Source organism: Phyllobates terribilis, unplaced genomic scaffold, assembly GCF_046119375.1.
Source record: "Phyllobates terribilis strain yellow unplaced genomic scaffold, ASM4611937v1 Scaffold_1__5_contigs__length_1240528914, whole genome shotgun sequence".
Taxonomy (NCBI): Eukaryota; Metazoa; Chordata; class Amphibia; order Anura; family Dendrobatidae; genus Phyllobates; species Phyllobates terribilis.
The window spans coordinates 870,535,714-870,552,012 of record NW_027362761.1 but is presented as its reverse complement, the minus strand read 5'-3'; positions in this window follow the sequence as shown (position 1 = coordinate 870,552,012).

The following is a 16,299-nucleotide window of genomic DNA, read 5'->3' as shown; positions in this document are numbered from 1 at the left end:
GAGGTCAGAGTGGTATAACAAGATGCTTTTAATGCCCCTTACAAGAGACGTGGAGGTCAGAGTGGTATAACAAGGTGCTTTTAAGCCCCTTACAAGAGATGTGGAGATCAGAGTGGTATAACAAGATGCTTTTAATGCCCGTCAGAAGAGACGTGGAGGTCAGAGTGGTATAACAAGACTCTTTTAATGTCCCTTACAAGAGACGTGGAGGTCAGACTGGTATAACAAGACGCTTTTAATGCCCGTCAGAAGAGACGTGGAGGTCAGAGTGGTATAACAAGACACTTTTAATGCCCCTTACTAGAGAAGTGGAGGTCAGAGTGGTATAACAAGACGATTTCATGCCGCTTACAAGAGACTTGGAGGTCAGAGTGGTATAACAAGACGCTTTTAATGCCCCTTACAAGAGACGTGGATCTCAGAGTGCTATAACAAGATGCTTTTAATGCCCCTTACTAGAGACGTGGAGGTCAGAGTGGTATAACAACATGCTTTTAATGCCCCTTACAAGAGAAGTGGAGGTCAGAGTGGTATAACAAGATGCTTTTAATGCCCCTTACAAGAGACGTGGAGGTCAGAGTGGTATAACAAGACGCTTTTATTGCCCGTTACAAGAGACGTGGAGGTCAGAGTGGTATAACAAGACGCTTTTAATGCCCGTCAGCAGAGAAGTGGAGGTGAGAGTGGTATAACAAGACGCTTTTAATGTCCCTTACAAGAGACGTGGAGGTCAGAGTGGTATAACAAGACGCTTTTAATGCCCATCAGAAGAGACGTGGAGGTCAGATTGGTATAACAAGATGCTTTTAATGCCCCTTACAAGAGACGTGGAGGTCAGAGTGGTATAACAAGATGCTTTTAATGCCCCTTACAAGACATGTGGAGGTCAGAGTGGTATAACAAGACGCTTTTAATGTCCCTTACAAGAGACGTGGAGGTCAGAGTGGTATAACAAGACGCTTTTAAGGCCCATCAGAAGAGACGTGGAGGTGAGATTAGTATAACAAGATGCTTTTAATGCCCCTTACAAGAGACGTGGAGGTCAGAGTGGTATAACAAGATACTTTTAATGCCCCTTACAAGACATGTGGAGGTCAGAGTGGTATAACAAGACGCTTTTATTGCCCCTTACAAGAGACGTGGAGCTCAGAGTGGTACAACAAGATGCTTTTAATGCCCCTTACAAGAGACGTGGAGGTCAGAGTGGTATAACAAGATGCTTTTAATGCCCCTTACAAGAGACATGGAGGTCAGAGTGGTATAACAAGTCGCTTTTAATGCCCCTTACAAGAGACGTGGAGGTCAGAGTGATATAACGAGACGCTTTTAATGCCCCTTACAAGAGATGTGGAGGTCAGAGTGGTATAACAAGACGCTTTTAATGCCCCGTCAGAAAAGAAGTGGAGGTCAGAGTGGTATAACAAGATGCTTTTAATGCCCCTTACAAGAGACGTGGAGGTCAGAGTGGTATAAGAAGACACTTTTAATGCCCCTTACAAGAGACGTGGAGGTCAGAGTGGTATAACAAGACGATTTCATGCCGCTTACAAGAGACGTGGAGGTCAGAGTGGTATAACAAGACGCTTTTAATGCCCCTTACAAGAGATGTGGAGGTCAGAGTGGTATAACAAGCCGCTTTTAATGCCCGTCAGAAGAGACGTGGAGGTCAGAGTGGTATAACAAGACGCTTTTAATGCCGCTTACAAGAGATGTGGAGGTCAGAGTGGTATAACAAGACGCTTTTAATGCCCGTCAGAAGAGATGTGTAGGTCAGAATGGTATAACAAGATGCTTTTAATGCCCTTTACAAGAGATGTGGAGGTCAGAGTGGTATAACAAGACGCTTTTAAGGCCCGTCAGAAGAGACGTGGAGCTCAGAGTGGTATAACAAAACGCTTTAAATGCCCCTCTCAAGAGACGTGGAGGTCAGAGTGGTATAACTAGATGCTTTTAATGCCCCTTACAAGAGATGTGGAGGTCAAAGAGGTATAACAAGATGCTTTGAATGCCCGTCAGAAGAGACGTGGAGGTTAGAGTGGTATAATAAGACGCTTTGAATGCCCTTTACAAGAGACGTGGAGGTCAGAGTCGTATAACAAGATGTTTTTAATGCCCATTACAGGAGACATGGAGGTTAAAGTGGTATAACAAGATGCTTTTAATGCCCCTTACAAGAGATGTGGAGGTCAGAGTGGTATAACAAGACACTTTTAATGCCCGTCAGAAGAGACGTGGAGGTCAGAGTGGTATAACAAGACTCTTTTAAAGCCCCTTACAAGAGATGTGGAGGTCAGAGTGGTATAACAAGACGCTTTTAATGCCCGTCAGAAGAGACGTGGAGGTCAGAGTGGTATAAAAAGACGCTTTTCATGCCCCTTACAAGAGATGTGGAGGTCAGAGTGGTATAACAAGACGCTTTTAATGGCCGTCAGAAGACATGTGGAGGTCAGAGTGGTAAAACAAGATGCTTTTAATGCCCCTTACAAGAGATGTGGAGGTCAGAGTGGTATAACAAGGTGCTTTTAATGCCCCTTACAAGAGATGTGGAGGTCAGAGTGGTATAACAAGACGCTTTTAATACCCGTCAGAAGAGACGTGGAGGTCAGAGTGGTATGACAGGACTCTTTTAATGTCCCTCACAAGAGACGTGGAGGTCAGAGTGGTATAACAAGACGCTTTTAATGCCCCTTACAAGAGACGTGGAGGTCAGATTGGTATAACAAGACGCTTTTAATGCCCCTTTCAAGAGAAGTGGAGGTCAGAGTGGTATAACAAGATGCTTTTAATGCCCGTCAGAAGAGACGTGGAGGTCAGAGTGGTATAACAAGACTCTTTTAATGTCCCTTACAAGAGACGTGGAGGTCAGAGTGGTATAACAAGACGCTTTTAATGCCCGTCAGAAGAGACGTGGAGGTCAGAGTGGTATAACCAGATGCTTTTAATGCCCCTTACAAGAGACGTGGAGGTCAGAGTGGTATAACAAGATGCTTTTAATGCCCCTTACAAGACATGTGGAGGTCAGAGTGGTATAACAAGACGCTTTTAATGCCCCTTACAAGAGACGTGGAGCTCAGAGTGGTATAACAAGATGCTACTAATGCCCCTTACAAGAGAAGTGGAGGTCAGAGTGGTATAACAAGACGCTTTTAATGGCCCTTACAAGAGACGTGGAGGTCAGAGTGGTATATTAAGTCGCTTTTAATGCCCCTTACAAGAGACGTGGACGTCAGAGTGGTATATTAAGTCGCTTTTAATGCCCCTTACAAGAGATGTTGAGGTCAGAGAGGTATAACAAGACGCTTTTAATGCCCCGTCAGAAGAGAAGTGGAGGTCAGAGTGGTATAACAAGACACTTTTAATGCCCCTTACAAGAGACGTGGAGGTCAGAGTGGTATAACAAGACGATTTCATGCCCCTTACAAGAGACGTGGAGGTCAGAGTGGTATAACAAGACGCTTTTAATGCCTTTTACAAGAGATGTGGAGGTCAGAGTGGTATAACAAGACGCTTTTAATACCAGTCAGAAGAGACGTGGAGGTCAGAGTGGTATAACAAGACGCTTTAAATGCCCCTCACAAGAGACATGGAGGTCAGAGTGGTATAACTAGATGCTTTTAATGCCCCTTACAAGAGATGTGGAGGTCAGAGTCATATAACAACATGTTTTTAATGCCCCTTACAGGAGACGTGGAGGTTAAAGTGGTATAACAAGATGCTTTTAAAGCCCCTTACAAGAGATGTGGAGGTCAGAGTGGTATAACAAGACACTTTTAATGCCCGTCAGAAGAGACGTGGTGGTCAGAGTGGTATAACAAGACTCTTTTAAAGCCCCTTACAAGAGACGTGGAGGTCAGAGTGGTATAACAAGACGCTTTTAATGCCCGTCAGAAGAGACGTGGAGGTCAGAGTGGTATAACAAGACGCTTTTAATGCCCCTTACAAGAGATGTGGAGGTCAGAGTGGTATAACAAGACGCTTTTAATGCCCGTCAGAAGAGATGTGGAGGTCAGAGTCGTAAAACAAGATGCTTTTAATGCCCCTTACAAGAGACGTGGAGGTCAGAGTGGTATAACAAGGTGCTTTTAATGCCCCTTACAAGAGATGTGGAGGTCAGAGTGGTATAACAAGACGCTTTTAATGCCCGTCAGAAGAGACGTGGAGGTCAGAGTGGTATGACAAGACTCTTTTAATGTCCCTTACAAGAGACGTGGAGGTCAGAGTGGTATAACAAGACGCTTTTAATGCCCCTTACAAGAGACGTGGAGGTCAGATTGGTATAACAAGACGCTTTTAATGCCCCTTACAAGAGAGGTGGAGGTCAGAGTGGTATAACAAGATGCTTTTATTGCCCGTTACAAGAGACGTGGAGGTCAGAGTGGTATAACAAGAGGCTTTTATTGCCCGTCAGAAGAGACGTGGAGGTCAGAGTGGTATAACAAGACTCTTTTAATGTCCCTTACAAGAGACGTGGAGGTCAGAGTGGTATAACAAGACGCTTTTAATGCCCGTCAGAAGAGACGTGGAGGTCAGAGTGGTATAACCAGATGCTTTTAATGCCCCTTACAAGAGACGTGGAGGTCAGAGTGGTATAACAAGATGCTTTTAATGCCCCTTACAAGACATGTGGAGGTCAGAGTGGTATAACAATACGCTTTTAATGCCCCTTACAAGAGACGTGGAGGTCAGAGTGGTATATCAAGTCGCTTTTAATGCCCCTTACAAGAGACGTGGAAGTCAGAGTGGTATAACGAGACGCTTTTAATGCCCCTTACAAGAGAAGTGGAGGTCAGAGTGGTATAAGAAGACACTTTTAATGCCCCTTACAAGAGACGTGGGGGTCAGAGTGGTATAACAAGACGATTTTAATGCCCCTTACAAGAGACATGGATCTCAGAGTGTTATAACAAGATGCTTTTAATGCCCCTTACTAGAGACGTGGAGGTCAGAGTGGTATAACAAGATGCTTTTAATGCCCCTTACAAGAGACGTGGAGGTCAGAGTGGTATAACAAGACGCTTTTATTGCCCGTTACAAGAGACGTGGAGGTCAGAGTGGTATAACAAGACGCTTTTAATGCCCGTCATCAGAGAAGTGGAGGTGAGAGTGGTATAACAAGATGCTTTTAATGTCCCTTACAAGAGACGTGGAGGTCAGAGTGGTATAACAAGACGCTTTTAAGGCCCATCAGAAGAGACGTGGAGGTCAGATTGGTATAACAAGATGCTTTTAATGCCCCTTACAAGAGACGTGGAGGTCAGAATGGTATAACAAGATACTTTTAATGCCCCTTACAAGACATGTGGAGGTCAGAGTGGTATAACAAGACGCTTTTATTGCCCCTTACAAGAGACGTGGAGGTCAGAGTGGTATAACAAGAGGCTTTTATTGCCCGTCAGAAGAGACGTGGAGGTCAGAGTGGTATAACAAGACTCTTTTAATGTCCCTTACAAGAGACGTGGAGGTCAGAGTGGTATAACAAGACGCTTTTAATGCCCGTCAGAAGAGACGTGGAGGTCAGAGTGGTATAACCAGATGCTTTTAATGCCCCTTACAAGAGACGTGGAGGTCAGAGTGGTATAACAAGATGCTTTTAATGCCCCTTACAAGACATGTGGAGGTCAGAGTGGTATAACAATACGCTTTTAATGCCCCTTACAAGAGACGTGGAGGTCAGAGTGGTATATCAAGTCGCTTTTAATGCCCCTTACAAGAGACGTGGAAGTCAGAGTGGTATAACGAGACGCTTTTAATGCCCCTTACAAGAGAAGTGGAGGTCAGAGTGGTATAAGAAGACACTTTTAATGCCCCTTACAAGAGACGTGGGGGTCAGAGTGGTATAACAAGACGATTTTAATGCCCCTTACAAGAGACATGGATCTCAGAGTGTTATAACAAGATGCTTTTAATGCCCCTTACTAGAGACGTGGAGGTCAGAGTGGTATAACAAGATGCTTTTAATGCCCCTTACAAGAGACGTGGAGGTCAGAGTGGTATAACAAGACGCTTTTATTGCCCGTTACAAGAGACGTGGAGGTCAGAGTGGTATAACAAGACGCTTTTAATGCCCGTCATCAGAGAAGTGGAGGTGAGAGTGGTATAACAAGATGCTTTTAATGTCCCTTACAAGAGACGTGGAGGTCAGAGTGGTATAACAAGACGCTTTTAAGGCCCATCAGAAGAGACGTGGAGGTCAGATTGGTATAACAAGATGCTTTTAATGCCCCTTACAAGAGACGTGGAGGTCAGAATGGTATAACAAGATACTTTTAATGCCCCTTACAAGACATGTGGAGGTCAGAGTGGTATAACAAGACGCTTTTATTGCCCCTTACAAGAGACGTGGAGCTCAGAGTGGTATAACAAGATGCTTTTAATGCCCCATACAAGAGACGTGGAGGTCAGAGTGGTATAACAAGATGCTTTTAATGCCCCTTACAAGAGACATGGAGGTCAGAGTGGTATAACAAGTCGCTTTTAATGCCCCTTACAAGAGACGTGGAGGTCAGAGTGATATAACGAGACGCTTTTAATGCCCCTTACAAGAGATGTGGAGGTCAGAGTGGTATAACAAGACGCTTTTAATGCCCCGTCAGAAAAGAAGTGGAGGTCAGAGTGGTATAACAAGATGCTTTTAATGCCCCTTACAAGAGACGTGGAGGTCAGAGTGGTATAAGAAGACACTTTTAATGCCCCTTACAAGAGACGTGGAGGTCAGAGTGGTATAACAAGACGATTTCATGCCGCTTACAAGAGACGTGGAGGTCAGAGTGGTATAACAAGACGCTTTTAATGCCCCTTACAAGAGATGTGGAGGTCAGAGTGGTATAACAAGCCGCTTTTAATGCCCGTCAGAAGAGACGTGGAGGTCAGAGTGGTATAACAAGACGCTTTTAATGCCGCTTACAAGAGATGTGGAGGTCAGAGTGGTATAACAAGACGCTTTTAATGCCCGTCAGAAGAGATGTGTAGGTCAGAATGGTATAACAAGATGCTTTTAATGCCCTTTACAAGAGATGTGGAGGTCAGAGTGGTATAACAAGACGCTTTTAAGGCCCGTCAGAAGAGACGTGGAGCTCAGAGTGGTATAACAAAACGCTTTAAATGCCCCTCTCAAGAGACGTGGAGGTCAGAGTGGTATAACTAGATGCTTTTAATGCCCCTTACAAGAGATGTGGAGGTCAGAGAGGTATAACAAGATGCTTTGAATGCCCGTCAGAAGAGACGTGGAGGTTAGAGTGGTATAATAAGACGCTTTGAATGCCCTTTACAAGAGACGTGGAGGTCAGAGTCGTATAACAAGATGTTTTTAATGCCCATTACAGGAGACATGGAGGTTAAAGTGGTATAACAAGATGCTTTTAATGCCCCTTACAAGAGATGTGGAGGTCAGAGTGGTATAACAAGACACTTTTAATTCCCGTCAGAAGAGACGTGGAGGTCAGAGTGGTATAACAAGACTCTTTTAAAGCCCCTTACAAGAGATGTGGAGGTCAGAGTGGTATAACAAGACGCTTTTAATGCCCGTCAGAAGAGACGTGGAGGTCAGAGTGGTATAACAAGACGCTTTTCATGCCCCTTACAAGAGATGTGGAGGTCAGAGTGGTATAACAAGACGCTTTTAATGGCCGTCAGAAGACATGTGGAGGTCAGAGTGGTAAAACAAGATGCTTTTAATGCCCCTTACAAGAGATGTGGAGGTCAGAGTGGTATAACAAGGTGCTTTTAATGCCCCTTACAAGAGATGTGGAGGTCAGAGTGGTATAACAAGACGCTTTTAATACCCGTCAGAAGAGATGTGGAGGTCAGAGTGGTATGACAAGACTCTTTTAATGTCCCTCACAAGAGACGTGGAGGTCAGAGTGGTATAACAAGACGCTTTTAATGCCCCTTACAAGAGACGTGGAGGTCAGATTGGTATAACAAGACGCTTTTAATGCCCCTTTCAAGAGAGGTGGAGGTCAGAGTGGTATAACAAGACGCTTTTATTGCCCGTTACAAGAGACGTGGAGGTCAGAGTGGTATAACAAGATGCTTTTAATGCCCGTCAGAAGAGACGTGGAGGTCAGAGTGGTATAACAAGACTCTTTTAATGTCCCTTACAAGAGACGTGGAGGTCAGAGTGTTATAACAAGACGCTTTTAATGCCCGTCAGAAGAGACGTGGAGGTCAGAGTGGTATAACCAGATGCTTTTAATGCCCCTTACAAGAGACGTGGAGGTCAGAGTGGTATAACAAGATGCTTTTAATGCCCCTTACAAGACATGTGGAGGTCAGAGTGGTATAACAAGACGCTTTTAATGCCCCTTACAAGAGACGTGGAGCTCAGAGTGGTATAACAAGATGCTACTAATGCCCCTTACAAGAGACGTGGAGGTCAGAGTGGTATAAGAAGACACTTTTAATGCCCCTTACAAGAGACGTGGAGGTCAGAGTGGTATAACAAGACGATTTCATGCCGCTTACAAGAGACGTGGAGGTCAGAGTGGTATAACAAGACGCTTTTAATGCCCCTTACAAGAGATGTGGAGGTCAGAGTGGTATAACAAGCCGCTTTTAATGCCCGTCAGAAGAGACGTGGAGGTCAGAGTGGTATAACAAGACGCTTTTAATGCCGCTTACAAGAGATGTGGAGGTCAGAGTGGTATAACAAGACGCTTTTAATGCCCGTCAGAAGAAATGTGTAGGTCAGAATGGTATAACAAGATGCTTTTAATGCCCTTTACAAGAGATGTGGAGGTCAGAGTGGTATAACAAGACGCTTTTAAGGCCCGTCAGAAGAGACGTGGAGCACAGAGTGGTATGACAAAACGCTTTAAATGCCCCTCTCAAGAGACGTGGAGGTCAGAGTGGTATAACTAGATGCTTTTAATGCCCCTTACAAGAGATGTGGAGGTCAGAGAGGTATAACAAGATGCTTTGAATGCCCGTCAGAAGAGACGTGGAGGTTAGAGTGGTATAATAAGACGCTTTGAATGCCCTTTACAAGAGACGTGGAGGTCAGAGTCGTATAACAAGATGTTTTTAATGCCCATTACAGGAGACATGGAGGTTAAAGTGGTATAACAAGATGCTTTTAATGCCCCTTACAAGAGATGTGGAGGTCAGAGTGGTATAACAAGACACTTTTAATGCCCGTCAGAAGAGACGTGGAGGTCAGAGTGGTATAACAAGACTCTTTTAAAGCCCCTTACAAGAGATGTGGAGGTCAGAGTGGTACAACAAGACGCTTTTAATGCCCGTCAGAAGAGACGTGGAGGTCAGAGTGGTATAACAAGACGCTTTTCATGCCCCTTACAAGAGATGTGGAGGTCAGAGTGGTATAACAAGGTGCTTTTAATGCCCCTTACAAGAGATGTGGAGGTCAGAGTGGTATAACAAGACGCTTTTAATACCCGTCAGAAGAGACGTGGAGGTCAGAGTGGTATGACAAGACTCTTTTAATGTCCCTCACAAGAGACGTGGAGGTCAGAGTGGTATAACAAGACGCTTTTAATACCCGTCAGAAGAGACGTGGAGGTCAGAGTGGTATGACAAGACTCTTTTAATGTCCCTCACAAGAGACGTGGAGGTCAGAGTGGTATAACAAGACGCTTTTAATGCCCCTTACAAGAGACGTGGAGGTCAGATTGGTATAACAAGACGCTTTTAATGCCCCTTTCAAGAGAGGTGGAGGTCAGAGTGGTATAACAAGACGCTTTTATTGCCCGTTACAAGAGACGTGGAGGTCAGAGTGGTATAACAAGATGCTTTTAATGCCCGTCAGAAGAGACGTGGAGGTCAGAGTGGTATAACAAGACTCTTTTAATGTCCCTTACAAGAGACGTGGAGGTCAGAGTGGTATAACAAGACGCTTTTAATGCCCGTCAGAAGAGACGTGGAGGTCAGAGTGGTATAACCAGATGCTTTTAATGCCCCTTACAAGAGACGTGGAGGTCAGAGTGGTATAACAAGATGCTTTTAATGCCCCTTACAAGACATGTGGAGGTCAGAGTGGTATAACAAGACGCTTTTAATGCCCCTTACAAGAGACGTGGAGCTCAGAGTGGTATAACAAGATGCTACTAATGCCCCTTACAAGAGAAGTGGAGGTCAGAGTGGTATAACAAGACGCTTTTAATGGCCCTTACAAGAGACGTGGAGGTCAGAGTGGTATATTAAGTCGCTTTTAATGCCCCTTACAAGAGACGTGGACGTCAGAGTGGTATATTAAGTCGCTTTTAATGCCCCTTACAAGAGATGTTGAGGTCAGAGAGGTATAACAAGACGCTTTTAATGCCCCGTCAGAAGAGAAGTGGAGGTCAGAGTGGTATAACAAGACACTTTTAATGCCCCTTACAAGAGACGTGGAGGTCAGAGTGGTATAACAAGACGATTTCATGCCCCTTACAAGAGACGTGGAGGTCAGAGTGGTATAACAAGACGCTTTTAATGCCTTTTACAAGAGATGTGGAGGTCAGAGTGGTATAACAAGACGCTTTTAATACCAGTCAGAAGAGACGTGGAGGTCAGAGTGGTATAACAAGACGCTTTAAATGCCCCTCACAAGAGACATGGAGGTCAGAGTGGTATAACTAGATGCTTTTAATGCCCCTTACAAGAGATGTGGAGGTCAGAGTCATATAACAACATGTTTTTAATGCCCCTTACAGGAGACGTGGAGGTTAAAGTGGTATAACAAGATGCTTTTAAAGCCCCTTACAAGAGATGTGGAGGTCAGAGTGGTATAACAAGACACTTTTAATGCCCGTCAGAAGAGACGTGGAGGTCAGAGTGGTATAACAAGACTCTTTTAAAGCCCCTTACAAGAGACGTGGAGGTCAGAGTGGTATAACAAGACGCTTTTAATGCCCGTCAGAAGAGACGTGGAGGTCAGAGTGGTATAACAAGACGCTTTTAATGCCCCTTACAAGAGATGTGGAGGTCAGAGTGGTATAACAAGACGCTTTTAATGCCCGTCAGAAGAGATGTGGAGGTCAGAGTCTTAAAACAAGATGCTTTTAATGCCCCTTACAAGAGACGTGGAGGTCAGAGTGGTATAACAAGGTGCTTTTAATGCCCCTTACAAGAGATGTGGAGGTCAGAGTGGTATAACAAGACGCTTTTAATGCCCGTCAGAAGAGACGTGGAGGTCAGAGTGGTATGACAAGACTCTTTTAATGTCCCTTACAAGAGACGTGGAGGTCAGAGTGGTATAACAAGACGCTTTTAATGCCCCTTACAAGAGACGTGGAGGTCAGATTGGTATAACAAGACGCTTTTAATGCCCCTTACAAGAGAGGTGGAGGTCAGAGTGGTATAACAAGATGCTTTTATTGCCCGTTACAAGAGACGTGGAGGTCAGAGTGGTATAACAAGAGGCTTTTATTGCCCGTCAGAAGAGACGTGGAGGTCAGAGTGGTATAACAAGACTCTTTTAATGTGCCTTACAAGAGACGTGGAGGTCAGAGTGGTATAACAAGACGCTTTTAATGCCCGTCAGAAGAGACGTGGAGGTCAGAGTGGTATAACCAGATGCTTTTAATGCCCCTTACAAGAGACGTGGAGGTCAGAGTGGTATAACAAGATGCTTTTAATGCCCCTTACAAGACATGTGGAGGTCAGAGTGGTATAACAATACGCTTTTAATGCCCCTTACAAGAGACGTGGAGGTCAGAGTGGTATATCAAGTCGCTTTTAATGCCCCTTACAAGAGACGTGGAGGTCAGAGTGGTATAACGAGACGCTTTTAATGCCCCTTACAAGAGAAGTGGAGGTCAGAGTGGTATAAGAAGACACTTTTAATGCCCCTTACAAGAGACGTGGAGGTCAGAGTGGTATAACAAGACGATTTCATGCCGCTTACAAGAGACGTGGAGGTCAGAGTGGTATAACAAGACGCTTTTATTGCCCCTTACAAGAGATGTGGAGGTCAGAGTGGTATAACAAGACGCTTTTAATGCCCCATACAAGAGACGTGGAGGACAGAGTGGTATAACAAGATGCTTTTAATGCCCCTTACAAGACATGTGGAGGTCAGAGTGGTATAACAAGACGCTTTTAATGCCCCTTGCAAGAGAAGTGGAGCTCAGAGTGGTATAACAAGATGCTTTTAATGCCCCTTACAAGAGAAGAGGAGGTCAGAGTGGTATAACAAGAAGCTTTTAATGCCCCTTACAAGAGACGTGGAGATCAAAGTTGTATAACAAGTCGCTTTTAATGCCCCTTACAAGAGAAGTGTAGGTCAGAGTGGTATAACGAGACGCTTTTAATGCCCCTTACAAGAAATATAGAGGTCAGAGTGGTATAACAAGACGCTTTTAATGCCCCGTCAGAAGAGAAGTGGAGGTCAGAGTGGCATAACAAGATGCTTTTAATGCCCCTTACAAGAGACGTGGAGGTCAGAGTGGTATAACAAGACACTTTTAATGCCCATTACAAGAGACGTGGAGGTCAGAGTGGTATAACAAGACGATTTCATGCCCCTTACAAGAGACGTGGAGGTCAGAGTGGTATAACAAGACGCTTTTAATGCCCCTTACAAGAGATGTGGAGGTAAGAGTGGTATAACAAGCCGCTTTTAATGCCCGTCAGAAGAGACGTGGAGGTCAGAGTGGTATAACAAGATGCTTTTAATGCCCCTTACAAGAGATGTGGAGGTCAGAGTGGTATAACAAGACGCTTTTAATGCCAGTCAGAAGAGACGTGTAGGTCAGAATGGTATAACAAGACGCTTTTAATGCCCTTTACAAGAGATGTGGAGGTCAGAGTGCTATAACAAGACTCTTTTAAGGCCCGTCAGAAGAGACGTGGAGGTGAGAGTGGTATAACAAGACGCTTTTAATGCCCCTCACAAGTGACGTGGAGGTCAGAGTGGTATAACTAGATGCTTTTAATACCCCTTACAAGAAATGTGGAGGTCAGAGTGGTATAACAAGATGCTTTGAATGCCCGTCAGAAGAGACGTGGAGGTCAGAGTGGTATAACAAGACGCTTTTAATGCCCCTTACAAGAGATGTGGAGGTCAGAGTGGTATAACAAGACGCTTTTAATGCCCGTCAGAAGAGACGTGGAAGTCAGAGTGGAATAACAAGACGCTTTGAATGCCCTTTACAAGAGATGTGGAGGTCAGAGTGGTATAACCAGATGCTTTTAATGCCCCTTACAAGAAACGTGGAGGTTAAAGTGGTATAACAAGATGCTTTTAATGCCCCTTACAAGAGATGTGGAGGTCAGAGTGGTATAACAAGACACTTTTAATGCCCGTCAGAAGAGACGTGGAGGTCAGAGAGTTATAACAAGACTCTTTTAAAGCCCCTTACAAGAGATGTGGAGGTCAGAGTGGTATAACAAGATGCTTTTAATGACCGTCAGAAGAGACGTGGAGGTCAGAGCAGTATAACAAGACGCATTTAATGCCCCTTACAAGAGATGTGGAGGTCAGAGTGGTATAACAAGATGCTTTTAATGCCCGTCAGAAGAGACGTGGAGGTCAGAGTGGTCAAACAAGATGCTTTTAATGCCCGTTACAAGAGACGTGGAGGTCAGAGTGGTATAACAAGGTGCTTTTAATGCCCCTTACAAGAGATGTGGAGATCAGAGTGGTATAACAAGATGCTTTTAATGCCCGTCAGAAGAGACGTGGAGGTCAGAGTGGTATAACAAGACTCTTTTAATGTCCCTTACAAGAGACGTGGAGGTCAGACTGGTATAACAAGACGCTTTTAATGCCCGTCAGAAGAGACGTGGAGGTCAGAGTGGTATAACAAGACGATTTCATGCCGCTTACAAGAGACGTGGAGGTCAGAGTAGTATAACAAGACGCTTTTAATGCCCCTTACAAGAGACGTGGATCTCAGAGTGTTATAACAAGATGCTTTGAATGCCCCTTACTAGAGACGTGGAGGTCAGAGTGGTATAACAAGACGCTTTTAATGCCCATCAGAAGAGACGTGGAGGTCAGAGTGGTATAACAAGACGCTTTAAATGCCCCTTACAAGAGATGTGGAGGTCAGAGTGGTATAACAAGACGCTTTTAATGGCCGTCAGAAGACATGTGGAGGTCAGAGTGGTAAAACAAGATGCTTTTAATGCCCCTTACAAGAGACGTGGAGGTCAGAGTGGTATAACAAGGTGCTTTTAATGCCCCTTACAAGAGATGTGGAGGTCAGAGTGGTATAACAAGACGCTTTTAATACCCGTCAGAAGAGACGTGGAGGTCAGAGTGGTATGACAAGACTCTTTTAATGTCCCTTACAAGAGACGTGGAGGTCAGAGTGGTACAACAAGACGCTTTTAATGCCCCTTACAAGAGACGTGGAGGTCAGATTGGTATAACAAGACGCTTTTAATGCCCGTCAGAAGAGACGTGGAAGTCAGAGTGGTAAAACAAGACGCTTTGAATGCCCTTTACAAGAGACCTGGAGGTCAGAGTGGTATAAACAGATGCTTTTAATGCCCATTACAAGAGACGTGGAGGTTAAAGTGGTATAACAAGATGCTTTTAATGCCCCTTACAAGAGATGTGGAGGTCAGAGTGGTATAACAAGACACTTTTAATGCCCGTCAGAAGAGACGTGGAGGTCAGAGTGGTATAACAAGACTCTTTTAAAGCCCCTTACAAGAGATGTGGAGGTCAGAGTGGTATAACAAGACGCTTTTAATGCCCGTCAGAAGAGACGTGGAGGTCAGAGTAGTATAACAAGACGCATGTAATGCCCCTTACAAGAGATGTGGAGGTCAGAGTGGTATAACAAGACGCTTTTAATACCAGTCAGAAGAGACGTGGAGGTCAGAGTGGTCAAACAAGATGCTTTTAATGCCCCTTACAAGAGACGTGGAGGTCAGAGTGGTATAACAAGGTGCTTTTAATGCCCCTTACAAGAGATGTGGAGATCAGAGTGGTATAACAAGATGCTTTTAATGCCCGTCAGAAGAGACGTGGAGGTCAGAGTGGTATAACAAGACTCTTTTAATGTCCCTTACAAGAGACGTGGAGGTCAGACTGGTATAACAAGACGCTTTTAATGCCCGTCAGAAGAGACGTGGAGGTCAGAGTGGTATAACAAGACACTTTTAATGCCCCTTACTAGGGAAGTGGAGGTCAGAGTGGTATAACAAGACGATTTCATGCCGCTTACAAGAGACGTGGAGGTCAGAGTAGTATAACAAGACGATTTTAATGCCCCTTACAAGAGACATGTATCTCAGAGTGTTATAACAAGATGCTTTTAATGCCCCTTACTAGAGACGTGGAGGTCAGAGTGGTATAACAAGATGCTTTTAATGCCCCTTACAAGAGACGTGGAGGTCAGAGTGGTATAACAAGACGCTTTTATTGCCCATTACAAGAGACGTGGAGGTCAGAGTGGTATAACAAGACGCTTTTAATGCCCGTCATCAGAGAAGTGGAGGTGAGAGTGGTATAACAAGATGCTTTTAATGCCCCTTACAAGAGACGTGGAGGTCAGAGTGGTATAACAAGATACTTTTAATGCCCCTTACAAGACATGTGGAGGTCAGAGTGGTATAACAAGACGCTTTTATTGCCCCTTACAAGAGACGTGGAGCTCAGAGTGGTATAACAAGATGCTTTTAATGCCCCTTACAAGAGACGTGGAGGTCAGAGTGGTATAACAAGATGCTTTTAATGCCCCTTACAAGAGACATGGAGGTCAGAGTGGTATAACAAGTCGCTTTTAATGCCCCTTAAAAGAGACGTGGAGGTCAGAGTGATATAACGAGACGCTTTTAATGCCCCTTACAAGAGATGTGGAGGTCAGAGTGGTATAACAAGACGCTTTTAATGCCCCGTCAGAAAAGAAGTGGAGGTCAGAGTGGTATAACAAGATGCTTTTAATGCCCCTTACAAGAGACGTGGAGGTCAGAGTGGTATAAGAAGACACTTTTAATGCCGCTTACAAGAGACGTGGAGGTCAGAGTGGTATAACAAGACGCTTTTAATGCCCCTTACAAGAGATGTGGAGGTCAGAGTGGTATAACAAGCCGCTTTTAATGCCCGTCAGAAGAGACGTGGAGGTCAGAGTGGTATAACAAGACGCTTTTAATGCCGCTTACAAGAGATGTGGAGGTCAGAGTGGTATAACAAGACGCTTTTAATGCCCGTCAGAAGAGATGTGTAGGTCAGAATGGTATAACAAGATGCTTTTAATGCCCTTTACAAGAGATGTGGAGGTCAGAGTGGTATAACAAGACGCTTTTAAGGCCCGTCAGAAGAGACGTGGGGCTCAGAGTGGTATAACAAAACGCTTTAAATGCCCCTCTCAAGAGATGTGGAGGTCAGAGTGGTATAACTAGATGCTT